This window comes from Balaenoptera acutorostrata, chromosome 6, assembly GCF_949987535.1.
Source record: "Balaenoptera acutorostrata chromosome 6, mBalAcu1.1, whole genome shotgun sequence".
Lineage (NCBI taxonomy): Eukaryota > Metazoa > Chordata > Mammalia > Artiodactyla > Balaenopteridae > Balaenoptera > Balaenoptera acutorostrata.
In genome coordinates this window covers 704,376-721,017 of record NC_080069.1, presented here as the reverse complement: position 1 = coordinate 721,017, position 16,642 = coordinate 704,376, and the positions used below count along the sequence as shown (strand labels likewise).

General features: G+C 39.9%; 1 protein-coding gene across 3 annotated transcripts in view; it reads left to right on the top strand.

The window, feature by feature from the left end:
- Positions 1-16,642, top strand: part of SPOCK3 (SPARC (osteonectin), cwcv and kazal like domains proteoglycan 3) — a 447,340-nt gene that overhangs the window by 236,448 nt on the left and 194,250 nt on the right. The window contains exon 1 of one of the 3 annotated variants that reach the window (XM_057549437.1): positions 16,426-16,497. The exons of the other annotated variants lie outside the window; for them this stretch is intronic. The gene's annotated coding sequence lies outside the window, so the exon portion shown is untranslated. Of the gene's footprint in view, positions 1-16,425; positions 16,498-16,642 lie in introns of those variants that run through there. 3 annotated transcript variants of the gene reach the window in all.

The window sequence follows — 16,642 nt, the reverse complement described above, 5'->3', positions numbered from 1 at the left end:
GCCTGCGCTCTAGAGCCCGTGAGCCACAACTACTGAGCCCGCGCACCACACCTACGGAAGCCCATGCACCTAGAGCCTCAACAAGAGAAGCCACCACAATGAGAAGCCCACGCACCGCAACGAAGAGTAGCCCCCACTTGCAACAATTAGAGAAAGCCCGTGCGCAGCAACCAATACCCAAAGCAGCCAAAAACTAAAAATAAATTAATTAATTTTTTAAAAAAAGACGCTCAGAGAACTCAGGAGAAGAATGGATGAACACAGTGAGAAGATTTACAGAGAGTTAGGAGATGTACAGAAGAAACAAACAGAGCTGAAGAATACAGTAACTGAAATAAAAAATATGCTAGAAGGAATCAACAGCACAGAGGAGCAGATCAGTGAGCTGGAAGGCAGAGTAGTGAAAATCACCAAAACTGAACAGAAAAAAAGAAAAAGGAATTGAAATAGTGAGGACTGTTTCAGACACTTCTGGGACAATATCAGGCATACTAATATTGTCATTATAGGGTCGCAGAAGGAGGAGAGAGTGAGAAAGGGGCAGAGAACTTATTTGAAGCAGTTACGGCTGAAAACTTCCCTAACCTGGAGGACGAAACAGACATCCAGGTCCAGGAAGCATAGAGAGTCCCAAACGAAATGAACCCAAAGAGGACCACACCAAGACACGTTGTAATTAAAGTGGCAAAAATTAAAGAGAGAGAAGAGCGATTTCTCAAGAAAACTAAAAATAGAACTCCCATATGATCCAGAAATCTCACTTCTGGGTGTTTATCCAAAGAAAACAAAACCACTAATTCAAAAAAAATATGCACCCTGATGTTCATAGCAGCATTATTTACAATAGCCAAGATATGGAAGCAGCCTAAGTGCCCATGGACAGACGAATGGATAAAAATTGTGTGATATATAAAAAACAGTATATATGTGGAGTATTATTCAGCCGTAAAAAGAATGAAATGATGCCATTTGCAGTAACATAGATGGACTTGGAGGGCATTACACTAAGTGAAATAAGTCAGACAGAGAAAGACAAATACCGTATGATTTCACTTATATGTGGAATCAAAAGGGCAAAACAAATGAACAAACAGAACAAATGGGTGGTTGCCAGAGGGGAGGGGGTTTTGGGGGGCAAAATAGGTGAAGGGGATTAAGAGGTACAAACCTCCAGTTACATAATCAAGTCACAGGGATGTCATATACGGCCTAGGGAATATGAGCGATTATATCGTAATAACTTCGGGGACAGATGGTTACGAGACTTATGGTGGTGATAATTTCATGACGTGTACAAATGTCAAATCTCTACGTAGTGCATTGACACTAACATAATATCATCCATCAGCTATATTTCAGTAATAGAGCACAATGCTCAGCAGACTGGAGGACTCGGCGTAAGGTCCTGCCATCAGCTCACTGCAGAGCCTGGTCCACATTACCGTCTACCAACGTGCGCTACCACATTCCTGGCCGGCTCAGTCTTCTGCCGGCTCATGTGCCGAGAGAATGTAGCATAGTGTACGTTGTGTTGTGGTCTGTGTTGTTCTTCACGTAGGGGGCGCCTTCGTTGGAATAGGCGGTAATGACATTAGTTCTTGAGAATCTACACAACACTGTTGGGGTAGCAGATATCCTTACATAGCAATGTAGTTCTGAAGGGCAAGCTTGTCACTGAGACAAAGACTGGACGGGAGCCGTTTTGTGATCAAAGACCTATATTGCTTAATAGCAGTAATGACGGAACTAACCATTGTGATGTGCTGCGTCACATACGTGTGAACTCCCTGCCTACACAGAGGAAGTATGTGAGCTGGGGCCGAGGGGGCTGCCGCTATCCTGGTGAGGATTCTTGGGTTCAGGGGAGCTGGCCATGAGGAAGGTGCTTCTGGACACCACTGGTCTTCCCCCAGGGCTTATTTGATTAAAAATTATATTTGTTGAAATGATTGGTGTATTTTTTTTCCTCTTTGATTTGTTGTTACCGTTTTTGTTGTTGAGTTGCAAGTATAGAAACCGTCTGAAACTGTCTTTGGAAAGTTTGTGGGAAGGACGTCTTATATGAGGGTTAAGGAACAACTCACAGAATTCAAAATGAAAAACGGATCCAGGCCTCAAGGATAGACTTGAACAGGAACTCAAATGCCATTGGAACTCTATATCTTCACATCTGTTTCAATTTTCTTTCTCAAAAGAGAATAGCTTCGCAGGTTCTCTGCCCGTGTATACGAGGTTCACGTACATAGAATGTGAGGATACTAGCTGATGGATCCAGTGGACCACGTGCATTTGTTTTTATGACTTCTGCTAAGTTATTCTCCAGAAGGTTTCTTCAATTAATACTTCAATCATCAAATTGTGAGAATGTCCAATCCTGCACGTCCTCATTTAGATTATATATTTATGTTTAAAATTTTCGTATATTTCTGTGGATGCAAATATGCATCTATGTTTAAATATTGTGTTTATCTTTTTTAATTTCATGGGGGCAATTTACGTATTTTAAAGTTTTATGAATTTAAAATACGTTTTAAAATTTTGTCCATTTCGTGGGTACAGATGTTATCAATTTACATTGTGCTTCACTGAGGTTGGATTTATTTTATTTTATTTTATTTTTTAAAGTCAATCTTTTATTCAGATTTCCTTGGTTTGGTTGTTGTTTTGTTTTGTTTTGGCCGCATCGCCTGGCATGTGGGATCTTAGTTCCCCGACCGGGGATCGAACCCGTGCCCCCTGCAGTAGAAGCATGGAGTTTTAACCACTGGACTACCAGGGAAGTCCGTGGATTTATTTTATTTTTACCTTCTTTTCTGGGCTATTTGATTTTTTTCCTTTATCATTTGCCTATCTTTTAATTTTTGTTAATTTCTAAAAGTATATTCTGGGTACTCTGTTCATTATTTCAACAAGCATAAAACTCTAAATCTACAACTACCAGATTAGTCATCCTTTGGAACAAGAATGGCCATTTCTACCCCAGTTGTACAACCTTTGATGAATTCAGTTTCCTTATATGTGAACAATTCACCGCGCAGCCCTTGAGTGACTTGACAACATCCTCTCCAGCTTCATTCCAACCTTCCTGTCTTTAGACGCTAAGACTGACCAGACTGTTTCTTAAGCTCTGGTCACTCGTGTGCCTGCCCACTGCACTTGCTTTTCTCTTGCTGTTCCTGGCAAGTACATTTTCACACACAAAGCTGTCCTGTTATCAGTGTTCATCCTATTCTGAAGGCAGGTATGACCTGTCCCACTTTGACCCTAGCACTGATTTTGCCGATAAGGCTAATGGGTTTTGTCCTCACAAATCCGAATGCAGTCGTCATACTCAGTGCAGAGGTTGGCCTTCCAGAGAAGTTCTTTTATTTCTGTGTCATTGAGTAGCTGTCCTGCTCCACCAAAGCCTCTGCAAACCTCCTGAGATTGATTACTTTGTCCTCTGGGGTAGTGAACATTCTGAGGCAGTGGTCACATATCTCCATCCTTCCCCATAAATTCCAACTGCTTTATATTCAGTGAATTTTTTATGATATTTCCCCCAGACTTTATTTCTCCCTCTTGCACAATCTCACAGAAATGTGTATCCCTCACTGAGACTTTTCACGTTACCTGAGTGCTACCTACCATCTGCTAGGGTCTGTGACTTTCCTTGTCTTTTTTATTCCTGCATTCCCATATCAACCAGCAAAAAATTTGATGTTTACATGTAAAAAATGAATCAATATAAAGAAAACTTGAAAAGAGTAATCCTTGAGTTATAAGGGATTTCACTTTTCAAATCAAACACTTCTGTATTGTCTGATATGTTCATAGTGAGTGTATACAACTTGCATAATCAGAAAAAAATTTAAGGATTTTTGTTTGAGTTTATTAGGTTTGTACTATAGGACTAGTTTTATGAAAGAGTTCCAGAATCATCAAGTCTAATTAGACTAAAACGTTTCAATTACTGTTCTAGTATGTTTTTGTTGTGCGCATTTTGAAAATAGCCAAAGGGAAATAGAAAATTTTAAATCTTTCTGTGCCTGCTCCCTTAATGAAAGTCTGTGTTTACTTTCTTATTATGATCATTTCTTTTATTTTTTATAAGTATGTCACATGACATACTTATAAAATAGTCCTATAATTATAATAGTGTTAATAGTAATTAACTATTAACTGACCTATCTCTATAAATTCTAAAAACTATAGTTACATTTTTAACTATAATGTAGTTAAAGGTGGTGTTTCACAATTTTATTCAATTATGTTTTTCTCTTTTTCTCCCATAATCTTAAGAATTCAGTCTTTTCATTCACTTCCTCAGTAAATCTACTTTTCTTCTTTATCTCATAAGCATTAGTTAGTTGGAAAAAGCCATAGGCTCTGTTTTCTCACTTATTCATGTCTTCCTTGATCACTTCGTATTTCCTTCTCTGGTTTTTGCTTCATTAACTTAACTGGAACCAGGGTAAACAGTGTCAAATGAGCAAACCACATTTGCAATGAGCATGGCATTTCACACATTCTAAAATCATTAAAAAATAATTCACGCTATGCTTAAAGCATCAGCTGCATGCTTGTAAAATTTTATAAATGAAAATATCTTTGGAATGAGTTGGGATTGAATATAAGACGTTATCAGAGATTTAAATATCATTATTTAAGCTGGCCACTTTCCTCCCTTGCCCCACCTTATTTATTGACAAAGTGCAAAGAAGGACGGAGGCCTTTCGCTCTTGATCATCCCTTCCATGTGTCTTTGTGAGTGTCCCTCGTAGGCACTGGTCCAAGGAATGCATTCCTGGGTTCTAGGGATACAGCAGTAAACAAAACAGAAAAATCCCAGCCTTCACAGACTTAACTTCTAGAAGGAGAAAGAAAATCAGCAAAATAAATACATCTCCACTTAAATATCACCTTCTCAATTTGGACTTCCATAATCATCTTTTTTTTTTTCTTTTTTAAAATTTATATTGGTGTATAGTTGAGTCACAGTGTTGTGTTAGTTTCTGCGTAATCATCTTATATCAATTGCTACCTTTCCCCGTGCCCCTGTCTACCATTTTTCCTCTTGCCCGCTGTTCTCCATAGCACTTTCTACCTCCTAAGTATTGTGTTATGTAATTAAGGTAACACAGGGGGCATCCCTGTATGTGTTTGCTGGAAAAACACTGTGGGGCAGGGACAGGGGTGCGGGCAGGGGACTTGCCAGGAAGCTGCCTCTGTATCCAGGGGAGGGCGGACGATGGCTGGTCCAGCTCAGCGGAGGGAGGTCATGATCAGTGCATGAACATTGAATGCATTTTGAAGAAAGAGCCAAACCGCTTCAGCTTTCGGTTGTGAGAAGGAAAGGGGAGTCAGAGGTGAGAATGATGGGGAGCAGGTCAGTGGGGAGGGGATGGAAGGGGCCATGGATTTATGTATGAGTTTGTCCTTTAAGAGGGAGCAGTGGATAAATGTTCTAGGACAATAGCGTGTGACGTCAGAGCCCACTTACCTCGTGTGGTCCCTGAGTCTCAAGCGAGATGGAACACTGAGACTGTTTTCTCACAAGCATCCGCCTGGGTGCACGGGCTCTGCTACCTGTGTTTGGGGAAGGGGGAGATGTTACTTGTAGTGGGTGGGCTCTAGGCTGGACGAGTAGAGAAGGGAGGACGGGGCAGGTGAGGGAGGCTGGGAGGTCCCGGTGGGGCAGCGGGCTTGTTGGAGCTGGGATGCAAGGGGAGGAACTTGCATTTGAGGTTACGGAGACCCTGTGGTTACTGGTAGTAACACCAACTCTCCCGTAACAGAGAAGTGAGGCTGAGTGGAGGAAAGGATCACTGTCAGCAAGCATGTTGGAAATATCCTCTATATGGATATTAACATCATAAAATCAACAAGAGTTCTGTTGGAATCAGTGACCAGGTACCGGGAGCAAAAGCCATTGAGGGATAGTGATGTGAGATTCGGCAGCGGGTGGTCTTAGGGGAAAAGAACAAAGAATGAGGACTAGGGAGACGTCCGCCCTGCCCATGGCACGAGTCACGGGAAAGCTCCAGAGGGCTGGAGATGCAGTACCTTTAGGGGACAGGCAAGCTGGTTAGAGCGCGAACGTGCAGGGAATGGGCAGGCCGTTGGAAATTATGTATTTGCAAAGGAAAAGTGCCCATCACTGATTGATAGCTGTGCGCTTTTGGAAATGTCGGGACTGAGCTCGTGAGGGTGCTGAGAAGCGTGGGGGTGAGTCTGTGGCGGGGCTGCCGGGCCCGCGGGTCCCCGCGGAAGGGAACGTCAGTGGTGTGGCCGGCGGGCTGGGACAGCCGGTGAGGGTACATGGGTACGAGAGATGAAGGGCTTATGACAGTTCAGCACTCTAAAAAAAACTCACATTCTTTTCCAAATAGGGAAGCTGCTATGGGTACCTTCTTCTGTTCAAAACCAGACATGTTAACAGAGGTTCTTATGTGTCAGTATTTAAAGTTGTTTAAAAATATTTTTCAGAATAAATCATGTGACTCATGAATTCACGTATCAGTAATTTTACTTTATAGCTGCTCGGACAAAAACCTTGGTCTAAGGGTTCTCACCAGGAAATGTGTGAACATACACATGGGAAATGAGAATCTTTACTATCAAGAAGTGGTCAGGACAAGTAGGGCGAACCTCACAGGTCATGCTCAGTGAAAGAAGCAGATTCCGAAGACCACACATTACCCGAGTCCCTGTCTGTGACGTGTCCAGAGGAAGTAAATTTACAGAGACAGAAAGTGCATGATTCCATGTCTGTGACGTGTCAGGAGAAGGGAATTTACAGAGACAGGAAGTGCATGACTGGTTGTCTGGAGCTGGGGCGGGGGTTGGGGGACAGGGGGTGACTGCAGACGGGGCTATGAATCATTAGGGATGATACAGATGTTCTGAAGTGGATTGTAGTGACGGTCGGCTAATTCTGCAGATTTACTAAAAATTATTTGATTGTGCAGTTAAATGAGTGGATTTTAATTTTATATGCGAATGCTATATGAAATTTGAATTTTTGCTAAATATATTATACCTCAGTAAAATTGCTTTTTAAAAAAGAGGTAATACAGAGAACATTTGGAAAAAGTAACTAGCACCAAAAATTAAATGTAGTGCTGGTGAGCTTTAGCAGGAAAAACTATGACCCTTATTTTTTGTGTGTCACTGATTTTGTAATTGGAACAGTAATACATTGTATCCTTTGATCCAATAATCTCATTTCTGAGGATGTTTCCTAAGGGAAATGTTTCCAAGGAAGCAAAAGTTAACATGCACGAATTTGCTTACAAAAGCGTTTTCCCCTTTGATAGTGTTGTCGATGCATAAGGGTGCAGATACAGTGTTGTAATGGATGAACACTCAGTAAATGTGTCATATGCGGAGTGTGGGACTCTTTGCAACATGATCACTCTAAGAATTTAGAAAACGTGCAGTAGTGGAAAAGGTGGCAGGCTCAGTATAACTATGAAAATGTATTCATGGGCACGACAATTCAAAACTTTTAAAAAGTCGGAAAATAATGGGAAGTTGTGGGGCTGTTGGTTGACTTGTTTATACAATTGAAATATCATAATTTCTCTTTTAAAAGTAATGCAAAGTCATTGAAGATGAAGATATTTGCATTATGCAGATAAGTTAATCTGCAGTTAATGCAGATAAGTTAAATTTGGCCGTAAAAGAGTGAGCATAGTCATACGGTATGGGCATATACCCAGAGAAAACCATAATTCAGAAAGAGTCATGTTCCACAATGGTCATTGCAGCACTATTTACAATAGCCAGGACACAGAAGCAACCTAAGTGTCCATCGGCAGATGAATGGATGAAGAAGATGTGGTACATATATACAATGGAATATTACTCAGCCATAAAAAGGAATGAAATTGGGTCATTTGTAGAGATGTGGATGGATCTAGAGACTGTCATACAGAGTGAAGTAAGTCAGAAAGAGAAAAACAAATACTGTATGCTAACATACATATATGGAATCTAAAAAAAAAAAAAAAGTGGTTCTGAAGAACCTAGGGGCAGGACAGGAATAAAGACGCAGACGTAGAGAATGGACTTGAGGATACGGGGAGGGGGAAGGGGAAGCTGGGACAAAGTGAGAGAGTAGCATGGACATATACACACTACCAAACGTAAAATAGATAGCTAGTGGGAAGCAGCCGCATAGCACAGGGAGATCAGCTCGGTGCTTTGTGACCACCTAGAGGGGTGGGATAGGGAGGGTGGGAGGGAGACGCAAGAGGGAGGGGATATGAGGATATATGTATACGTATAGCTGATTCACTTTGTTATACAGCAGAAACTAACACACCTCTGTAAAGCAGTTATACTCCAATAAAGATGTTAAAGAAAAAAAAAAGAGTGAGCACAGGGGCTGTTCCTCTCTGGACTCTTTGGAACAATCAGGCCCCAGAGCCTGCAGGTGAAGCAGAGCCTGTCAGTGTTCCCAGCAGGTAGGGGAGCTGTGAGAGCCCAGAGCCAGGCATCAACTCCCGGGGGGGTGGGCGAGGGGCCTTCACGCAAGCCATGGCCTCGTGGAGGTTCAGGTGTGAGCGAAGGAGAAGAGGCACCCACCCGGGGACACCTGCAGGTGTCAGAGCCCCACGGAGTGGTTGGCTGGGGTGAGGCCGGCACCCACGCAGGACGCGGGGTGGTCAGGGCAGGGGGGACACGTCCAGGGCTTGCACTTATGGGCGGCCAGAGTGAGAAGAAGGTGTGTGTGAAGTTGGGCCAGGGTCTGGGATGAGAAAATGATTACATTCTGGGTTATTTATACTAATATCTAATAATGCTATTCATTTTTGGTGTTAAATTGCAGAATAAAAAATAAAATTTGCAGGCCTTTGATTTTATACTATTTTTAAGTATATACAAGTTAGATTTAAGTAGTGAAATGTTTACAGAGTATAAGGAAAAGGGCACTGATGGCATTTAGTGCTAAGACTACCCTTCCTCATTAATCTGAAGATTATTGATTTAGCCTTTTTTCTTTTAGCTGATAATTTTGAAATAAGGAAGTGCAGTTTATTTGCATAATATGTGACCACATTCAGTAAATTCCAAACAATTGTGTCTTACAAGAAATAAGAATTTACCTATGATTTAATACTCTGCAATATTTCAAAATATCTAATGTAAGCAGAAAAGAAACACTTGGTATACATTTTGACTTAACTTTGAAAAGCATTTTTTTCCCCAATTCACTCTTTTTTCACCAAGTGACCAAAAATTGGTTGACATGTTAAAGTTGATTTTAGCCCAATGTTTCTGCGATTTCATGATGTGTCTTCTTTTTTGCCAAATTATACTATAGTCTTTCACTAAATAATATCATTGAGATCCGGTATACTCTGACCTTTAATTATAATATGCCTCTTTTTAACTTGTTCTGTGCTCGGAGATGCCCCACATAAAATATGTCTGTGTGACCAGTGGATGTGACTGGCTGGAAATCGATTCTTTGCTTCAGATGTTAATGTCATGTTCTTGAATGACAAACTTTAAAGAAAATCAAGTGGCATTTTTGAAAGTTTTGTCAAAATCATAAACATGCTGTTTAAATGGAATGCAATCAGTGTTTTCTTCTTTCTTGATACTGAAAAAAAGAGACTATGTGCACATATTTCCTCCCAAACTATCTGATATAAACAGTTTCCACATGTCAAAGTTTTACATAATGATGATTCTAAAATGGCTTCAAATTGCAACAAGTCACTTTCATTAAACCATGAATATTGAATAGCAATTACTGCTTAATAGGCTTTTTATAAGACATTTAGATTTACTGTACAGCAGCTAAGTTGCTATAAATTCTGCTTGAATGTATCATACAAATATCAATACCTGTGATATCTTCCAAGTATTAAGCCAAATTCCATAGCACATTCTTAGTCTACTCCTTTCTGCCCCATAGCTTTTGTTTTTTGGGTATTTTTTTGAATTTTGTTTTATTTTTTTTTTATACAGCAGGTTTTTATTAGTTATCTGTTTTATACATATTGGTGTATACATGTCAATGCCAATCTCCCAATTCATCCCACCATCCCCACCATCCCACCCCCACTTTCCCCCCTTGGTGTCCATACATTTGTTTTCTACATCTGTGTCTCTGTTTCTGCCTTGCAAACTGTTTCATCTGTACCATTTTTCTAGATTCCACATATATACATTAATATACGATATTTGTTTTTCTCTTTCTGACTTAATTCACTCTGTAGGACAGTCTCTAGGTCCATCCACGTCTCTACAAATGACCCAATTTTGTTTCTTTTTATGGCTGAGTAATATTCCATTGTATATATGTACCACATCTTCTTTATCCATTCGTCTGTCAATGACTGCCCCATAGCTTTTGAGTTTTTTTCCTTATTTACATTCTTTTTGACATTTTGCCTCAATAGAATATTGTCCATTTTTTGCATAAAAAATGATATAGAAATATGAGTGTGGTTGGTTGTTTTGAGGGAAAAGATTTCTCAATATTTCCAGGGTCATATCCCCTTTGACTTAACAGGCCAATTCATTTGAAAAATTATTTCAAGAAGTAGAAATACAGAATGATCTGAACTCAAACTATGGATTTATTAACTACATTTTCATGTGTGGTGGTTTTGTTAGAAAGTCTAAAGGAGATTAACATTTAAATATGTACAAAATAGCTTTAAAATATGGAAGGACGTTGTATTAGTTCTCTGTGTAGCAAGTTATTTGAGAATTGAATTGCATAAAGCCATGAACTTTCTCCAGTTGAAGGTCTTTACTGAGGCTGCATTCAAGCCATTGCCGTGAGTTGGATCATTTCACGTCTCGTGTGGGGCTGAAAGATGCCCCTCCAGGCTCACCCGCGTTCCTTGTCAGGCTTCTGCAACTTGTTGTCTGTAGCACTGAGGCCACATGAGCTTTACCAGAGGACTGACTCACAACCTGGCAGTTTGCTTCCCCAGTGTGAGGGGCACAGAGAGGGCAGGGGAAAGCCAGCCCCTGAGACAAGGCAACCTCGCTCTTCTGGTGACCTGATCCAGGCAGTGGCATCTCTTCGTGGTCTGTGTGTTAGAAGCAAGTGGATGAGTTTAGTCCACACTCAAGGAGAGGCAGGTCCCAAGGTCACTGAGGGCCGTCATAGAGGCTGCCTGCCCACAGATACTGGGATGTTAAAGGATGAGCTATGTTAGAATTTCCTTCTCTTGGGAATAGTTTGATCTTTACGACTATGGGAAGAGTAATGCTGCAGCAGGCACAGATTGGGAAGCAATAAACCCCTTCAAATGGTACTGTGTTTGCTCCTGCAGTTAGTAAAGGATGTTTTTCTTGAATTCCGTTTTCCAGGACAAATTCACAACAAGAAAAGATTGGATTTTTATCTTTCTCTTGTTTACGGATTCTTGTTTTATATTCTCCCCCTGGGGTTTGAGGAGTTTTCTGTACCTTCTCTGGAGGAGTAAATCGGTTGGCCCAGGTCTGTCTGTTCTCCATCCTGAATCCATTTTAACTGTGACTAATCATGACTGTGGGATCCACATCTCTGTGTAGACAGCCAGGGGGCTGTGTGTTGAGGGGGTTAGGGCAGCTGTAGTGGCTAAAAGGAGCCCAGACCCTCTGGCAGTTCTGAGAGAAAAAGGGATTTTATCATCTGGGCACACACTCAAAAGGTGACTCTTAGAGATTTTTGTCTCTCGATTCTCAGAAGGATAACTGAGTTGCCAGAAAGAGTAATTCTTCTTTCCTGAAAACCATCCCTAGGTTGTCTGAACAATAGTACAAAGAATGCTACTGACTCACCACGCATGACGCATACAACCGGCCATTGCATTGTCCCCATTTTCCCATTTATCTTGTTAATCTAAATGTCCTTCCTTTAGTACTACAGAAAATGTTAATTTTTTTGCATCATGAAGTTAAGTACTCTGTTTATCACCAATTAAAATCTGGTAAAACCAACTAAGGGATTTTACCTTATGTGTTTCTAGTTCATCATAATTTTAATGATTGCTATCTTTCTAGCAACAATGGCTTTTACAAGAGAAAATAGACTAAATAATATTTACCAATCTTATTGGGAATATGTTTGTTTCAGTATTCTTTTTTCTTATTGAACATAAAGATCAAATGACTTTATTTAGAATGTTATGATCAAGACTCTGGTTTTGAGCTTTTTTTAAACAAGATTGAGGACATTGGATATGAGTAGTTTAGAATTCAACCATCATTTATTGGGGTCCTAAATATATACATAGTAGACCCCCCTTCCCCTCAGCCACACATAAAAGCACATTTTTTTCTGGTAAATAATTCCTCTTCCTTCAGATTTCAGCTCAGGTATCATTTTCTGTCACAGAACTGTGTATTTCCTTCCTTGCACTATCACAGTATCAGTTTTACATATGTTCGGCCTTTTTTAAAAATTCACAGTTGTTTCCCCTGTACTGTTATCTTCCTAAAGAGAGAGTTCGGATGACATTTGTTTTTATTGCTTTGTTGTTGTTACTGCGTTTATGCTGACCTCTTTTATTCCTCGTCATCCTGCATAGTTCCCTTTTCATAGTAGATATTTATTGTAGGAATGAATGGAAGAAAGTATGAATCCAAATTATGGGTGTCCCATCAACTCTCACTGTATCCTCAAAGTAAGTTTTGGCAATTCACCCTCATCCCCCTCAGGTCTAACAAACTGTAACTTCCAATTATCTTACATTACTAAAAATCTGTCCTGTCTTTCTGAGAGTAGGTTTGGAATCAGAAAAAATCCAGGTTGCACCATTTATTAGGATTTGATAGAGCATGCCTTTTACTTTAAAGAGAGAGCCTTGTCCTTACTTTATAAATATAGATTGTTACCAAAAGCAAGTTCCTGTGCCCACCACACAGTGAGGTCAAACAAAACGAAATGTTGGAGTTTGGAACATAGAGTTTTATTGCAGGGCCACACAAGGAGAATGTCTGGCTCATGCCCAAAAAACCCTGAACTCCTCCAAGGGTTTCAGGAAATTACTTTTAAAGGCCAGGTGAGGGAGGGGTGAGGTCCGTTGTTGCAAACTTCTTGGTATCGGAGTCCATTGTTCTTGCAGCTGTGCACGTATTAACAGCTCAGATCACTATGTTCCTATAAACCTCCAACAAGACAAATGTTATTCTCTGTTTTGCAACTTTCTATATGAATGGACTCTGAAAGGTCAGAGCCTTGAGAATGGGCTCTCCTGTACATTTCAGGCTACAGGCAACATTCTTTTACAAAAGGTGCAGAGCCAGCGTGACTAAGCACAGTCAACAGAGTACAAGCATTAAAGAAAAAGAAACAGATCTAAAACGGAGCCAGATTTGTTCTTCCCTATTCCAACATTGCACTACCCATATCATATGGTTCATTGAATTTTATGAGAATCTCTCCTTCTTTCTGTGTGTTGTGTGTGTGTGTGTCTTTTTACCTTATCAGACATACAGTAGGCACTCAATAAATGTTCGTGCCCTTCCTCTTGCCAACAGAAATATTTGTTCTTGCCCATCAGCACATCATTTCTCAGAAGTCTTTCCCTCCTAGACATTTGCAGTATTGCACTATATGATTACTCTTTCAGATTAGCTAGTGTGTGGCTAGTCCTGCATTTGTTGACTAACTAAACGCTGACTATGTCATTTCTACCCTCTTCATTTCCTTCTCTTTTTCTCCTGTCTCTTGCATCTGCATGCAACTCACAATATCTCCTTTTATTCTTTCCCCCCTCATTCTCTTTTCAGAGATTTTATAGGTATCCACAAATGAAACTGTTGGCTTCATATTTCTTACCTTAAATTCTAAAAGTTCATACTTATGTTCACTTCTGGGTTCAAGTTATAAGCTTGTAATTACCTACAAAACATTTTTTACCAGATTGATCACCAGCATCTGAAATTCAAAATGTCTATAACCAAAGAATTATCAGCATACACTTACTATATTCATATTTCATTTTATAGAAACACAGCTCTACATTACCAAAGTCAAAACTTCAGGGAAATCTGGCTCATTCCTGCACCTGAACTATGTCTACATTATGTTGATTTTCCCTTCACAAGTGTCTTTCAGGTCTGTCCCTTTCTGTGTCTCTGCTTTCACTTTTGCATCGGTATTAATTTGTGGCTTAGCAATTTTTTAACTGCTTAGCAGGTCTTTCCTCTGTCTCTTCAGATGATGCTATACTCATCTTTCAAAATCACTTCTCTAGCCATCTGTTCAGATATATGGACTCACATTGCCTAGAGGATAAAATTGAAACATCTTTACCCAACAATCAAAATAATCAAAGCCCCAATTATCCCTCCAGCTGTGTTTCTTACAACTCTCCAGCTTTAACAAAACTTTCTTTCAGCCAAACGAGAACAGCCACAATTACTAAGACTGATCTGTACTGGAAATACATTATATATACCTTATACATAATTCTCAGCCTTGACTAAACCCGTATTTTCTAAGATTTTCTATGGCAAGTCTGGGGAAAAGTTATTTCTCGAGTTTCTAAACTTTTAGAATGTATTATATTTTACACTTACGCGATGCTGTTTGCAGTTAACTTCCTTGCACATGTGCTGTGGCATTATCCCTGTGTCTTTGTTAACCACTATGCCTATTAAGTCCTTGTTGTAGCTTATACTAAAAAAAATGAACCTTTTGTAGTGAGCAGGACAAAACAAGTATTAGTTATTCCCAGTATGTTGTTTAACCATGGTGAGACATTTAGTCAAATATAATTAATATAAAAAATAACTAGAAAAGCCCAAAGTGTTTGGATATCAAGCAGTATTCTTATAAATAATTCGTTGTCAAAGAAAAAATCACGATTAATGTTAGAAAATATTTTGAACTTAATTATAATCAAATATCAAATATCAAAATATGAAGACTTTTGAGATCTAGCTAAATTTGTGTTAGTGGGAAATAAATAGCGTTAAAAATTAATATTTCAGAAAAGAAAAAAGGATGAATAGCAACATTCTATGTATTCAACTCAAGAAGTTAGAACAAGAATTGAAAAAAATTGAGAAAGAAGTAAGAAAATAATAAATATAAGGGGGGTCATTATTGAAATATAAATCAAATATACAGTAAAAAATAAATCTCTCATCTAAAGCTAGTTTTTTGAAGGAAAACTAATAAAAGAGATTTACCCCTAGGAAGAATGATCAAGAAAAAAAACACATCTCCAGTATCAAACATGAAAAACAGGCATATCACCAGAGAGCCTATAGATATTAAAAAGATCTTAAGAGCTTATTAGTAATAGTATCATGTTAACAAATAGGTCACTTTTGATCAAATGTACAAATTTCTAGAAAAAGTCAATTTTATGTAAACCAATTCAGAACAAATTAGAAAGTCTGAAATATTTACTATTAAAGAAATCAAATTTATATTTTAAAGCCTTCCCATAAAGAAATCTCTAGGCTGAGGTGTTTTCAAGAATTATTTTAGATATTTAAAGGAAAGAACCCACAAACATTGTACAAACGCTTCTAGATAGTAGAATTTGAATTTGTTACCAGTAATTGTGATCAGTTGCAATATACGTTGACAAGATCTAGTAAGAAAAAACAACAACATTGCAAGCTAATACTGCTCATGAATATACACACACAATTCTTAATAAACTATTAGCATATCCTATCCCTTATAAAAGGATAATACCTCACAGCTCAGTGTTGTTTATTCTGGGGAAAGCAAACAAGACCCAGTGATCAATGTAATTAACAGAACTAAAGAGTTAAACCTATGATCCTCTCATTAGCTGAAGAAAAAGCATTTATTAACTCAATATCCATCAATACCCATTCACGATAAAAACTCTTACCAAACTGAGAATGGGAGGAAACTCCCTTAATCTGAAATTTCCAATTCTGAGCTTCTTGTATAAATTTAGTTAATTCCAGCTCCATCCTTTTAGCAACTCGTCGTGAGTTACTCTTTTATTTTATTATACAGAAATTCTGGTAGCTCTGCAGTCTAAGTATGTTGGAATGCGACCACTCAGCATGCCCCCTGCCAGGACTTTTGTCCAGACGGCCACAATGTCCTGCCTGCCTTTGTGGAATTGCTTCCTGTGTGTCTCAGCCTTGTCTTATTTCGGTCTGTTCCCTGCACAGATGACAGTGACCCCTTTAGCTCTTTGCATTAATCTTGTGTGCACAGTCTGATGGAACTCCTGGTCACGTCTTTGCGGTGGTTGGTGTAACCTGTCAAGACCATGCGAGGTGTGGGCTTTTACCCAGCTGGGAGTTACAGGTGCAGCTGCCCCTGTGCCCCAGGACTCCGGGTCAGTGACAGAGGACGCTGTGACCGTAGCAGCAGCAGCAGCCGGAGCTGCTGTGTGTTGGTGTCCGCTGTCCTTGTCCCCGGGTTCCTGACCTGTGACGGGGACCAGCTCACGCAGCGGCTGCCGCAGGGGAGAACATGGAGCCTGGGGTCGCATCACTTTACAAGAAGTGGAAGGAAGCCTGCTGTGTGCAGGGGGAGACATCACGTCGTATCTCAAGGTGACTTGCGGGGAATTCAACCTTGGGAAGAGCCAACAGGGCCTCTTTTTGGTGTTTTCAGCGAGAATGGGGTCCTCACCCATGCGGAGTTCCTCTGTGCACAGGCCTGCAACCTGGATTCCGCGGTGTCCCGTGGTCCCGGCGT